Below are 14,771 nucleotides of genomic sequence, written 5' to 3'. Positions count from 1 at the left end.
TGTGGTAATGGAGTCGGGGAGAGATGCATTGAGCCATGTTTCACAGACAAATATAATGTCGAAGTTAGCCATATTTAGGAGGATGAGAAATTCAGGTATTTTATTCACGAGGCTTCTTGCATTGAGTAGTTTGCATTTAAGGCCGGCAGTAGTTGGAATTGAGGTAGTTGGGGGCGTGCGTGCCTAGTCTTGGGTGATGGTGGATCGGTTGAGGTAGGGTTGTGGTTGAGGGTAAAAGCTGAGTATTGGGTTGCGTGGCTTACTTTTGATACAGTCAGCATGGTAGTCAATGTACAGGTCCTTCTCTCCTTTGTCTAGACGGTTTTTGAGTTCAATGCGGAGTACATGGGAGCGGGCACGTTGCTGTATGGTTAGGTCAGGGCGGCAACGGAGGTTCTTATGGTTGGTGTTGGTTTTGGCGAGTGAGTTTATAGTATAAATGAATTTACGTTTGCTTGAATTAAAACATAAATATTAAAACATAAATTGTTTTATGATAGTTCGTATTAACATTTCAAATCTATCCTACAATCATTTTGTAGATATAATAAGAAAAGAATACCTCTTTATATATTTATTATTTTCTAAGAAACTACATATTTCATTACCATGTTTTATTGTCTAACCATTGATAGAATAGATCCCAAATTTTATAAAATTGTTTATCATCTTGTTCTCTGATTTCAAATGTCAATCTACTCATTTCAGCACATTCCAATATTTTCTTAATGATTTCTTCCGGTGATGGTATTTTCTCATTTTTCCAATTTCTGGCAAATACAATCCTAGCCGCTGTTAATACATTTACAATCAGGTATTTCAATCCTTTACTATATATTTCAGGTAAAATTTCCAATAAAAATCTCTGGTTTCAAATCTATCTGCTTTTTTGTCATTTTTTCCAACCACGTGTGGATTTTAGTCCAATATTTTTTAGCATCCGCACAAGTCCACCACATATGGTAATATGAGCAGGTATCTGATGACATTTCCAACATTTTTCAGATTTGTTCTTGAACATTCTTGCTATTCTTGTCAGGGGAAAATGCCACCTGTAAAACATCTTATACAAATTTTCTTTATATGCTGTTGACATTGTCATTTTATAATTTTGAGACCACAATTTTTGCCATTTCTCTAGATCAATCCCCTATCCAAAATTCTTCCCCCAAGCAATCATTGTTTCTTTAACTTGTTCTTCTTTTAGTTTAATTTCTAATAAATATCCATACAATTTTTTAATCACCTTTTCATCAGTACCTGTCAAAATCTTATCTAAATCAGTCGATTTATCATAGAAATCTTCTGTTTTAGAGTCTTTATCATACCTTGAATGTATTTGCGCATATGAAAACCAATTCATCTTTATACCTTGTTCCTCTAGTTTTTGTATAGATTTAAGTTCACCCTTTTCATTCAATATTTCACCATATCTAACTGTTCCTCTTAATATATTATAGGATAAGAAAATGCTTCAATAGTCGATAGCCAGACTGGAATTTTCAAATAACATTGTCTTTTAGTCTTCTCCCAGTTTAACCACAGAGACTCCCGTATATAATGAGATATTAAAAAAGATAACTAAAAGGGAGTCTCTTAAAATATTATAAAATCAAAAAGAAGAGAAAGAATAAGTGGAAGAAGAAGAAAAAAACCAGTCCAGTTTCAAAATATAAAATTGTATGTAGAAAATCCAGCAATAAGAAGAAAAAAAAATATTATTTTGACATTCCTGTTTAAAATCGCTGCTTAATCACTTCTGCCAAAACTTTTACAGATTCTTTCTTTTCCTTAGGGTGTCCTTTCAAATCTTAAAATAAAGAAAAAGTTCTCACCAAACCGGCACACTTTCTCTTTCCGTTCTTTTTCGTTTTGGAGCTGTCCCAACCTCAGCAGCTTTAATGGCTGCCTCTTTGCCGCTAGCAAAAAGAGCTTCTCCTGGATCGACCAGGGACTTTGCGGTATCCCTGGGATCGACAGGATGCGCTCTTTGCATTCACTATCTCTTCGGGATGGTTTAGATCCAAATGGACCGTCCAGGAGCAAAGATATCGGCAGCGATCTCAGACCAAGATTGCATGCCGTATCGTAGCGATGCCAGCTCCGCAAAGTAGAGCCTCTCCCACTATATATCAATGGAGACTGTGTGAAAAGAGTTCATAGTTTTAAATTTCTAGGAACTCATATTTCCAACAACCTTACTTGATTGGTCCACACTATGGCCACTGCAAAGAAGGCCCAACAGCATCTGCACTTTCTGAGGCTGCTGAAAAAGAGTGGTCTGGGTAAGAAGTTGATGGTTACTTTTTACCATCGAGAGCATTTTGGCATACTGTGTAACGGTGTGGTATGCTGGATGCTCTGTAGTGGATAAGAAGATGCTCCAGAGAGTTATAAACACAGCACAAAAAATCATCGGTTGCTCTCTTTCTTCTTTGGAAGAGACTGCAAAGACCAGACTCCTCTCTAGAGCACTAAAAATCTCCACAGACCATTCTCATCCTGGTCATTCATATTTCAAACTGCTACCATCAGGGAGACGGTATAGTTGTCTTAAAATGAGGACTAATAGACTGAGAAACAGTTTCTTTTCCAAGGCAATAATTGTCTTGAATCAAACAATGCATATGTGATTTAGCCCTATGTCTTTAGTGGCATTTTTAAACTATCTAACTTACTATATGTTTTAGACTAGATATTATTATTATTATTATTTTAATTTTTACATACTCTGTAGTGTGATTGTGATGTGTTTGGGACACTGTGCTGGAATAGCTTTCAAATTTCATTGTATTTGTAGAATGCAACGACAATAAAAGTATTCTATTCTATTCTATTCTATTCTATTCTATTCTATTCTACTTACAACCATAATTTGGCTCAAAATTTCTGTTGCTAAGTGAAGCATTTGTTAAATTAGTTTTGTCCCATTTTAAGACCTTTCTTATCACAGTTAAGTGAATCACTGCAGTTGTTAAGTTATGGTTGTTGAGTGAATCTGGCCTCCTCCCCATTGACTTTGCTTGTGAGAAAGTTGCAAAAGACCATGGGGATGCTACGACAGCCGTAAGCGTGAAAAATGGTCATAAGTCAATTTTTTCAGTGCCTTTGTAACTTTGAAAGGTCACTAAATGAACCATTGTAAGTTAAGAACTACCTGTAATAGAATTTCAGTGCTGAAGCCACATTTGCTGAGAACTCAATCAGAGGGTCTGCCTTAGAATTAAGATCCAATATATCTGAATGATATCAAATTGAGAAAAGCCACTGTAACAATATATACACATTAAGGCTGTGCAGTGCTTCAGAAATAATTTGGAAAAGATGATTTGGAACTTGTGTGAAAATGAGCATAATGTTTTCCTGAAGTTTTGGAAGGCAGGTGCAGTCTGTCTTTTTTCCTAGGATTGCTTGGCTGCCCTTTATAGCTGCTATGTGGTTATGTGTTCTCATGCTGTAAAGCAGGGGTCCCCAACCACCGGGCCACGGACCAGTACCGGTCCGTGGAACATTTCCTACCGGGCCGCCGGTTTGCTGGGTGCCGCCATCTTGTTTGACGAGAAAGTGCTTCCGGGTGAGCTTTTCCGGTTGGAAAGCGGCATTTGGGTCCTGAAGGAATCCTCGTGCCTTAGTTTCATCGAAGGGGGCTTGAACGAAACTAAGGCGCGGATCTTTCAGCACCCAAGGCAAGGCGAGCCGAGCGACCGTCCCGAAGCCGTCCCAAAGCGAAGCCCATCGACAAAGGTGGAGTTGAAGGTGGCGGGGAGAAGCGGGGGACGGCTGGCTGGCCGGTCGCTCGACTTGCCTTGCCTTGTCATGCGTACTGATGCCGGTACCGGGCCGCGGATCATTTTGTGATGCCGGTACTGGGCCGTGGCACAAAAAAGGTTGGGGGCCACTGCTGTAAAGCATTTCTCAGAGAAGAAAAATGACATATTGAGCCTGGTAATAATGAATGTAAGTTTGATTCTGAGAGCAGTTAGATAAAACTAAAAATTAGCTAGGTATTGTAGGAGGAGAGCTGAGTTAGTCTTTGTTGGAAAAAAATCAGAGCAGTCTGGTGCGCCTTTTTCAACTAACAATGTTTTATTAATAGGCCTAAGCTTTTGTGAACTGCAGCTCACATAATCAAGTATGTAGTATATCTAGAGTGATATGGAATTTAAATAAAGATGAGAGAGGAAGAGCAAAAGTAAGAACACAGTTTGTTTATACGGGTTACATGTGAAATAGGTTACAAGTATCTTATCAAGTAACTTTGTGTTTGTTGAGACTTTCCAAGATTGGCTGAAGATGATGATGTATATGAGCAGCAGTTTCTCACTCAGTGGTGGTGTTCTATTTTCCAAAACAGTCAAGAGATAATCTAGGTAATTTTTAGATTTTCAAAGGAGATACCTGGAAGACAAATATTTGGAAAATGAGATTAAACAACAAACAATAAAATTATTCCTTAGTGTAAATGATATATGAATTAATTGCTTTTACAAATTTGTAATGAGTAATCAATTCAAAATAACCAAAGCAACTAGATAAAATTAATTTTACATAATTAAAATATAAAAACATTACAACCTAATAAAGTACAACCAGTTCAATTAAACAAGAAATCCATGTTTTATGTAGATTACTATGAAAAATGCAATGATATAAAGAATCCATAAGCAATAAAGTATTAGTTAAGGATAGGATTTTATAGTATTGCCCTGGCCAGGGTAAAACCTCTTTGACGGAAATAAATATGTTCTTAAATATGTTGAAATCATATTGAAATGTCTGAAAAATATTTGGGAGCTGACACCATAGTCCCTAGAGATAAGCAGGCCATATGCTGATATACACCGCTTCTTTCTTAATCCCTTCACACAAATATCAAGCTAGAACTGTAAAGATTTGCATGATGGCCAAATCCAGATTTCTGGTTTATTGCTATCAAAAGTGAGAATTTATGCCCGTTCCTGTCTTATATGATTAATTTGATTAGGAGTAATATATGGGAGTCAAAGATCAGATATCCTGTAATTCAAAAGAGAGGAGGGAGGAGATGGCTGTCTGTCCAGCCCCAATGTGGTTTGTTTAATTTTGGTTTATTGTGATATGTGAACTCATTCACTTTTATTTTCCGACTGTAGTTCATGGCTTGGTAGTATGTGAAATGGGCACATTGTGACTGATTGTCCTGACTGAACAATGATTAAGCAAGCTATGAATTTTGTATGAACACAGTCACTGACATAGAAGTTCTGCAAGGAGGTTTAATGATTTTCAGTTTCCTTAAAATTGCTTTTATGTTATTCATAATTTAGTTATTGAGCATGGTTAAATAGGATGATTTTTGTATTTGCAAATCATTGTAGTATGTGGCCTTTGTCTATTAAGAGTAAGTTGCAGTTTATAATATAGAATGAGTTTTTGTAGAAATAGACTAGATTGTATTTGTGCTATTTACATCATCACTGTAGATATCACAAATGCTATGATTATGTGCCATCAAGCCAATGCTGACTCTTAGTGATGATCTGTCCCTACTCTGATCTTTCAGATATTGCAGTGGTCCTCATATCACAAGTGTAACAATCCATCTTGCTGCTGGTCGGTCTCTTCTCTTTCCTTCCACGTTTCCCAGGATTACAGCCTTCTCCAGAAACCTAGGTCTTCACATAATATGTCCAAAATAGGATAATTTGAGCCTGGTCATTTGCACCTTGAATGAACCCTAGGTAGATTTGCTCTATCATCTATTTCTCTTCTTCAGTGTCCAAGTTCAACATCAGTACTGCTTCTGTCCTGTTTTTTCAAAGTGCAACTCTGCTTCCATGGAGTGTCACAGGAAATACCATTGCTTCCATAATTCTGATTATTTTTTTTGTAGATAGAGACATATCACAGCATCTGAATCCAAGGCCTTCATGATTTCTGTATCAACTCCTACTCGATTACTTGTTTCTTTATTGTCAGTGATTGATCCTAAAGGGCAGAAATTATTCACTGCTTCAATGTCAGTTCCAAAACTAATGGTTCTACATTTTATCATTTGTCTGGTTTTGTTTATATTTAATTTTAGTCCCATGTTTTTCACTGTGCTTCTTAACTTTTATTTCTAGACTCAAAATCATTATTTATTTATTTTTCATCTCAGATGAAAGTGACTCTGTGCAGCATACGACACTTAATTTAAAAAAAAAGCCTTAAAAACAGTCACCTTTTTTTAAAAAAAAATGACTCTTAAAAAGGTACATAAAAGAAGAGAGGATGACAATCAGGAGGCTGTGAGTTCAATCGCTAATATTTGGAATAAATTCTCCTGCTTGAGCAGGGGGGGGGGGTTGGACTAGATGACCTCCAAGGTCCCTTCCAACTCTGTTATTCTATGAAATATTAACTCCAGTAAGGGTGCCATCATGGAATCTCTCCCCTCCCCTGGGGCTCTCAGGCCTGACAACACAGCCAGATCTTGAGCGAATTGCAAAATGTTGAGAGGGATGGAGCAAATCTCACTTCCAGGCGGAGAAGATTCCAGAAGGCCACAAAACAACAGAGCAGGCCTGCCTAAACTGCTACTAGCTAGATACTGACAAAATGCTTGCAGTATTCTTTTTTTTTTTTAATTTACTGCCACTTCACTTAATTAAAAAGATATTTGATTCTCTCCCACTTCCCTCTTTTTTCTTTTCAGTGACTACATGCACACAGAGCTCTTTTGGCTAATCTAGTACAAGACTCTCTATTCAGCTAAGCCAGGTTAAAACACAGTTTATCTTAATTACAGTTCGTTGAGCAAGCCATAGCAGCCTTTCTCACACATAAATAAATAGTAACATTCACAACATGCAAGGCTGCAATGTTGTTTGGCTAGTATGTAGCTTAATATGTTTTTGGAATCTAGCCAAAACACTGGCACATTCTGGTCTATTTGCATCTAGTGAGTTAAGTGTAAAACAGTAGCAGCATAAAATCTGCTGTCCCTATTGCCAGTTCCTACTCTGCCTTTTTTTTTTTAAAGTCACTGCTAATGGCATTGTTCTGGTCTGTAAATATTCCACTCATTATATTCAAGGTGACCCGTTTTGTCCGCCAACAGGAGAAGCAGCCACCAATGACAAAACACAGCATAATAATGTAGGTCTGACTTAGGGAATCTATCTGGCTTTAGGTGTCCCCCCTATAATCAACCTGGCATAGTTACCGTATTTATCGGCGTATAACACGCACTTTTTCCCCCTGAAAATAGGGGGCAAATGATGTATGCGTGTTATACGCCGATATGTTAAGAAGCCTTCGGTGAATGCTGCTGGGATCGGGGATCAAGGACACAAATGAAAGAAGGGGGGAGGAAGCAACCGAAGCCTGTCCTTCTCTGGGTCAGCTCTCTCAGTTGCTCTCTCGCTCCTCCACCAGCACAGGAAGAAACTGCTTCAAAGAAGCGGGGGGCTTTTCCTGTCGCCTCTCCCCCACCCCCACCCCGTCCGCCCGCCCGCAGTGCTCCGTTCTGCCTGCCTGCCTGCCTTCGTTAATGGTTGAATCGGAACAGCTTCGGCTGAGTAAAAGAGGCGAATAGTTATTATTCTCAGCCGAAGCTGCTCCCAAACAACCAGAAACTAAGGCAGGCAGGCAGAATTTTTTAAATTTTTTTCCTGAAATTTCCCCCTTAAAATGAAGATGCGTGTTATACGCCTGTGCGTGTTATATGCCGATAAATACGGTATTTGTGGGAAATTTGAAAGGCCATCATGTTCCAAGAGTATCCCCCAGGCCACATGCTCCACAAAGAGGACATACTTCAGGTCTCTTCTCTGAAACAATGTCCCCTTGTGATGACTCTTCATGCAGCCCCTGTTCTTTGTAGTGATCTAACTCCCACCCTACCACCCACCCCCCCCCAGTGGTGGGATTCATTTTTTTTTACTACCGGTTCTGTGGCTGTGACTTGGTGGGAATGGCATGGCTTGGTGGGTGTGGTGTGGCTTGGTGGGAGTGGCTTGGTGGACGTGGCAGGGGAAGGATACTGCAAAATCCCCATTCCCTCCCTTTCCCATTAACCTGCTTTCCAGCTCCGTTCTCCGGTGCAGGGCAACCAAAGAAGACCCAGTCGATCAGCTGGGACTCAGGCGGCAGAGAATAGATGGAGGCGGGGCCAGTCAGGGGTGGTATTTGCCGGTTCTCCAAACTATTCAAAATTTCTGCTACTGGTTCTCCAGAACTGTCAGAACCTGCTGAATACCATCTCTGCCATTCCCACCCCAATGTACAGCTGGCCCTGATACTACAGGTCTTTCAAAAGTCAGCAAGCCTGGCTTTTTTGCAGAATGCTTGGCTCAGCAAAAATAATTACATACTGTGAATTAATTTACATTGGAAAAGTGAAATTAAATTTGAATGCTTATTCATATTTTTTTTCTTAAAACAAATCCAGGTATTAAAATGAGCTTATTGACTAAGTTTACATGCATTCTAACTATATATTTGAAATACAATTGGGACAATTTGGAAGAAAATGTTTTTACTTATAGCATTTTGTAATGTTATTCTTTGTATTCCTTTAAACAATATCCTGTTTTTAAATAATGCAATATTAAATTAGAACCACCAGTTTTCAAATAGTAGCAATATAACAGCGAAAATGGTGATGTTGAAGTGAATTCTGATCTAAAATCTGTCAGATACAACTATGCTCAGAAAGAAGGAAAAGCTAACTTAAACAGCAGGGCTTTGCATTATATGTGGATTAAAAAAGAAAAAATATGATTCAAAGCATATGTCGATGCACACTTTGTTTCTATTTGCATCTCCTTAAACCAAACATATATTTTCTCAGGATTGTTCTGAAACACTACAAGTTTGAGAAAAAGTTTTCAAGAGGTTGCCAATGGGTGTGATATGTGTCGTTTCCCACCCCCGTACACTTCTGAATCATCTTTTCAAACACAGATCACTACATAACTTCTTGAATAAAGGAATCCAGCCTTTCCCAATATCTATTAATCCCATCAACATAATCTAATGACGAGCTGACAACCTGAAATTCAAAGTAAACATATGTGTCAGTTGACACACCTAGTCTAGATATTTGTTTTTTTAAAACATATAACGTATACATGATATGCAAACTTTAACTGCATAGCATTTTTAGAAGTCAGTTCAGACAAAATAGAAGCTATAAATGGCAGAACCTTCGGTAATGTGCTCTTTTAGTCAGAGCTAATAAACATTTACAACACTAAGTCATTATAAATCTGTTTATTTACAAGAACAGTTTAAACATGTACCTTCATGCTCTATTAAATGTACTGGGACATATTGCCTAGTAAATGTGGTTTGGATTGTGGTTTCTTTGACATGGTTCCAAGTTTCATAATCCATTTATTTGTATGAATTAGAATTAATGTTATGCTCAATAACAGAGTATGTTCTAAATGCATAAACGCTAACAAGTTGTGTAATAGACTTGTTTAAGTATAAGATTGTTCCTCATGTATACAAGAAACAGATTGAACCTAGGGTGAATGCAGTGCTAGTGGATCACAGCTCTGGGCCTTCTCTTAGAAAATATTAAGGAACTCCAACATAAAACGTGCTGAAATACAATCCTGAAACATTGCACCATAATGCTTCATTTGATTGCAGAAGTGTGGACCAGGCAAAAAAAAAAAAAAAAAGACATGGAGGAAATATAAAAAAATACAGTACTATACTAAAAAATAATAGGAAACATTTGAAATAACAGCAGCTATCAAAAAATCAAAGAATATGAGTGGCCTATCTTGGAATTCAAGGGTTTAACATGAAACACAAGGAAAAAAGACAGCAGCAAAGGATTTTGTGCAGAATCTTTGATAATGACAAAGAGCATAAAGATTGAAAGAGGAAGTTACTCTTATTAACTATGTAAGTCCTCGACTTACAACATTTCATTTAGTGACTGTTCAAAGTTACAACACTGAAAAAAGTAAGTTGTGACCGTTTTTCACACGTATGACCATTAACATCCTCATGTCATGATCATGTGATCAAAATTCAGATGCTTGGCAACTGATTCATACTTACGACAGCTCCAATGTCCTGGAGTCACGGGATCCCCTTTTGCGACCTTCTGACAAGCAAAGTCAATGGGGAAGCCAGTTTCACTTAATAACAGTGTTGCTAACTTAAGATCTGCAGTGATTCACTTAACAACTGTGGCAAGAAAAGTCATAAAATGGGGTAAAACTCAATACATGTCTCACTTAGCAGCATAAATTTTGGGCTCAATTGTGGTCATAAGTCAAGGACTTCCTGTATTATTATCAGTATGACTTAGTTTTTATTTTGATCTGTCTCTTGTGATCAGGATTGTCCTGAAGAAAATTTAAAAGTCTGAACCTTTAAATCTATTCTACATGAAAGTACGTATTCTTAGTTGTTAATCGATTAAACTTTGATTACTTGGTTGCATTGTTCATTTCAAAGGACAGTTGTATTACAAAGACCAGACAAAGTTATAAATGATCAGCTCTGTATGACAAGAATTGTGGGAGCTTCTCTTGAATGAAATGGTTGGCATATTTTGTATTAAAACAACTCTGTCAGTTCTGAATAGCAAGATTTAGCATCTAGAACAATTGTAGGAAAATATTGCTTCCTGCTATAGCAGCTTCAAATTCAGAATGTAAATACTTCATTACTGCAAGTAAACATGTTCTCTTATGCTACCACCGTAGTTTGTTTACTCTCTTTTTCTGAGTTATCTACATTGCATGAAGTTGTACTCAAGTTGTGGATCTATGACAGCTGTTATTTTAAGCTGCTGTTACAAAGATTGTGTGTATATCTGTAACCAGTCTTTTAAGTTATTAAACAACATTGTTGCCTTTATTTTAATTAAAGTATGGACATAGTGTACATGGGTTAAACACAGTAATATTATAATGTAACATTTAAAATTGTATATGAGGTTGAGCGTACACACACTTTTATAGGATATGTTTGGATGACATGTGAAATCATAGGTAAAGTTGATCCATTAGAGCAGAGGTGTCAAACTCGCAGCATCACATCACATGATGTATCGTGACTTTTTTCCCCTTCGCTAAACCGGGGATGGGTGTGGCCAGCACGTAATGCATCCAGTCCGCGGACCGTGAGTTTGACACCCTGCTTCTCTTTCAAGTGTTGCCTTCAAGCTATGCTGAGCACTATTAAGCAAGAACATCCTGGTGGCCTGTTTTCCAGCCGTGTTGTTGAGGGGTGTGTGTGTGTATTAGTGGGGGGAGTTTATTATGTTTTCTAAATGCAGTCACAAAGAAAATATATTTTCTTTCTGGTCGACATCATTTTAACATTGTAGCTGTACTTAAAAATATGCTTAAACATATTTATCTAAATTTAAAAACTGATTGAAGTTGAAATGTTATGCTGTCCTAAATCTGGAAAGTAAATTATAATTCTGCTTATTACTGTGGATATTCACTAATTGGCTGGAAGAGATGGTGATGATTTAAAAAGAAGAATATTTATTGTGGTTTATTTGTTATTGTTTGGGTATGAGATAAATGTTTTGGTTTAAAATACGGATTTATAGAATAGCATGAATCAGTATAGAGATACCATAGAAATTTTTTTTCTCATAGAATCATTGTTATAATATTCCACTATATATTTAGCAAACTGAACAAGCACAAATAGTGTTCCCTATCATTTCAATGGGTAAATAATTTAGTATAAACAAAGGGTTACATGGATATAGGTTTTCATGATCATAGTAGAGATATAGTGTAGCAAATATTTTGCATGTACGTATGCGTGTACATGAAACATGATAGAAACTGGAAAGCACCCTCTTTTTGCTAATTGATAGATACAACTTTCATCTCCAGGCATGTTTTCTCCATTAACTGAAAAAGCCAATGGTTTAGCAAGATTTATTTGCTTGCCGTAAGCCATATACAATGAAGATAAATACAGGGCATTTGAAATGAATTGTGGCTCAATAGCTTTGTAAATTAAATCCTGGTTATTTAAACAGCTATCTTAAAATGTCTGTTCCTTAATTCTGTTGTTTATATCACAAAGTTCTGTTTTGTTTCTTCAAGTCTATAGCTGCCCATCTCAAACAAGAGGCTCTAGTCTAGGCGATGAACAATCATAAAACAATTAGAAACAATTACAGGGTAGTACAAAATTAAATATATATGGCAGCTGAGAAAAAATATCAAGGTGAATGTGTATATGTTCATATGTTTATATATTTATATAATATTATTTATAATGAATATGAATAGTATGAAGTTGTATTACACAATGTTTATTATTTTGTGTTATATTACACAAAATAATAACAAAGTTAAGTTTATGCTACCTCTCCCATGAAAGCCAAATCTGGCTCTTGGTTCTGCCTCAGTTTACCTTCCTAATAAGCAACTGAGTCGGAAGATCATTTAAAAGCAGTTTATTAGGGTACCCTGATAAAGTGGGATCTCTCTATGAAAAGGGAGAACCTCGAGGCCCATCTTACATTCCTTTTTATAGCTAACACAACAAAGGAAATGCAAGAGGAAAGTTGATCGGACAGAATAAAAGTAACCTCCCCTTTGCACAGGAAATCAGTTACATAAGGGAGGTACTAATAGCACTCTATAAAGCCTTAGTAAGATCACACCAAGAGTACTGCATCCAGTTTTGCTCACCACTTTATAAAAAAGATGTTGAGACTCTAGAAAAAGTACAGAGAAGAGCAACCAGGATGATTAGGGGACTGGAGACTAAAACATATGAAGAACGGTTACAGGAACTGGGCTTGGCTAGTCTAGTAAAGAGAAGGACCAGGGGAGACATGATAGCAGTCTTCCAATATTTGAGGGGCTGCCACAGAGAGGAAGGGGTCAAGCTATTTTCTAAAGCGCCTATAGGCCAGACAAGGAATAATGGATGGAAACTGAACAAGGAGAGATTTAACCTGGAAATAAGGAGAAACTTTCTGACAGAACATTGAACCCATGGAACAGCTTGCCCTCGGAAGTTGTGAGAGCGCCATCACTTGAGACTTTCAAGAAGAGATTGGACTGCCATTTGTCAGAAATGGTGTAGGGTCTCCCGCTTGGGCAGGGGGTTGGACTAGATGACCTACAAGGTCCCTTCCAACTCTGATTATCTGTTATCTGTTACATGTAGTCAAATATGTTACATATTTGTATCCCATAATATCACATATGTTCATTAAAATGAGGTCTGACATCAGAAGGGGCGTAATTGTAAGGGGGAATGGTTGTTTAGACTAGAGTTCATGAAAGAGATAAGCCAGACTCCAAATTGTACTAACAAATTTTTCTTATCTGGAGGTAGTCTCCAGCTTGATTTCTGTTTAGGAATGTTAAAAGCTAATAAATCTGAACATCATTTTAAAAGACAGAAAATAAATCAAATTAAAATACAAGATAACTACCCTGTTTCGGCCTTATTATATGAGAAACACGGTATGTTAGTTAAAATAACAAAATCCATGTTATTTGCCGTTCACCCATGATACTCACACATTTCTTGTTTAATTCTTGGAAGAGCTTAGATAGGAAAGCAAGAATGAAATTGTAAATATTTTAAAATATCTTAACCTCTTTTTCTTTTTCTCTTCACAGAGAGAAATGTTGTCTTTCTCCTTCATGTAAGATAGCTACGTATTTGATAAAGCACTGTTAATTAGAGATATCCGACAATAATATAATATGCTGATATAATCCACTAAACCAGATGGTGACTGCACAATTTCCTGTAATACATTAAAAAAAGTGGAGGAAAGGGTAAAGAAAACTCCAAATGATATTTAAAAATCTGAATCTAAAACTTGATGAAATGTATACTTTCTATTTCACATTATCTTTTAATGTATTAATGTATATGCATTAATGTATATGAATTACTATGGCAGAGATTTTGTGATGTTTTACAATAATACTTTGTACTGATCATGTTATAGTAGTGTGTGGCACTTATTAGTAAACCAGTAACTATTGATAAGTATATTATACTTATTTGTTTTGTGTAGATTTGTATAATATAATCAATCTTTTAAGTTATTAAACAACATTTTGCCTTTATTTGAATTAAAGTATGGAGATACTGTACATGTTTTAAATACACTAATGTTGTAATGTACATTTTAAAATTATATATGAGATTGAGTGTATACATACTTCTATAGGATATGTTTAGATGACATGTGAAGTCATAGGCAAAACTAGAGTCATGTGCTGGCTTGCTTCTCTCTTAAAAATGTCGATTTTTATACTTTCTTAGATTGTGATTTTTAAAAAGCATTCTTCCTTTTTTGTGGAGGTTCTATTAATTTTTTTCCTCTAAGCATAAACGTTCTTAATTATATGGGTTATTTTAGTGTATTTACGCATTTTTTTTTCATTTTTTGTAATTCGTAAATAAAATTAAAACATATTTTAAACAATTTATACTTCATAGCTTGGATACCTTACTGTATAATAAACAAAGAATTAAAACTATTATTTTTGTCTTTGGAGAAGAACTTTTAGACATTTTTCCAGGTTTTTTTTTCTTTCCAAAATCACAGAATCTCAATCCAGTCTGGTAGCACCTTTTCAAATTAATACATTTTATTAAAAGGGATAGGTTTTTATGGCCTACAGCTCATACAGCATTAATGCACTCATAGCTTAATAAATAAAATATATATCTTAATAATTTGGGTTATTTTAGTCTCCCAAAACAGAACTTAGTTGTATCTCCTAGTCCCAGTACTGATGCATTTCTCAATAGTAGTAAACTGTGTG

The 14,771-nt window shown here is 36.4% G+C and overlaps 1 protein-coding gene and 1 long non-coding RNA gene across 2 annotated transcripts in view; one reads left to right on the top strand and one right to left on the bottom strand.

Annotated features, from left to right (window-relative positions):
* Window positions 1–14,771, top strand: part of GCNT4 (glucosaminyl (N-acetyl) transferase 4) — a 29,922-nt gene that overhangs the window by 5,096 nt on the left and 10,055 nt on the right. The window lies entirely within an intron of this gene.
* The window catches only part of LOC148132552 (uncharacterized), a 28,396-nt gene continuing 17,692 nt past the window's right edge, over window positions 4,068–14,771 (bottom strand). Inside the window, exon 3 of the long non-coding RNA XR_015748201.1 lies at window positions 4,068–4,398. This is a non-coding gene — a long non-coding RNA (uncharacterized LOC148132552). The remainder of the gene's footprint in view (window positions 4,399–14,771) is intronic.

This window comes from Notechis scutatus, chromosome 2 (genome assembly GCF_049901735.1).
Source record: "Notechis scutatus isolate UNSWTSFEM ecotype Mainland chromosome 2, rNotScu1.2, whole genome shotgun sequence".
In the NCBI taxonomy this organism is placed as follows: Eukaryota; Metazoa; Chordata; class Lepidosauria; order Squamata; family Elapidae; genus Notechis; species Notechis scutatus.
This window is presented reverse-complemented; position numbering and strand designations above follow the sequence as displayed.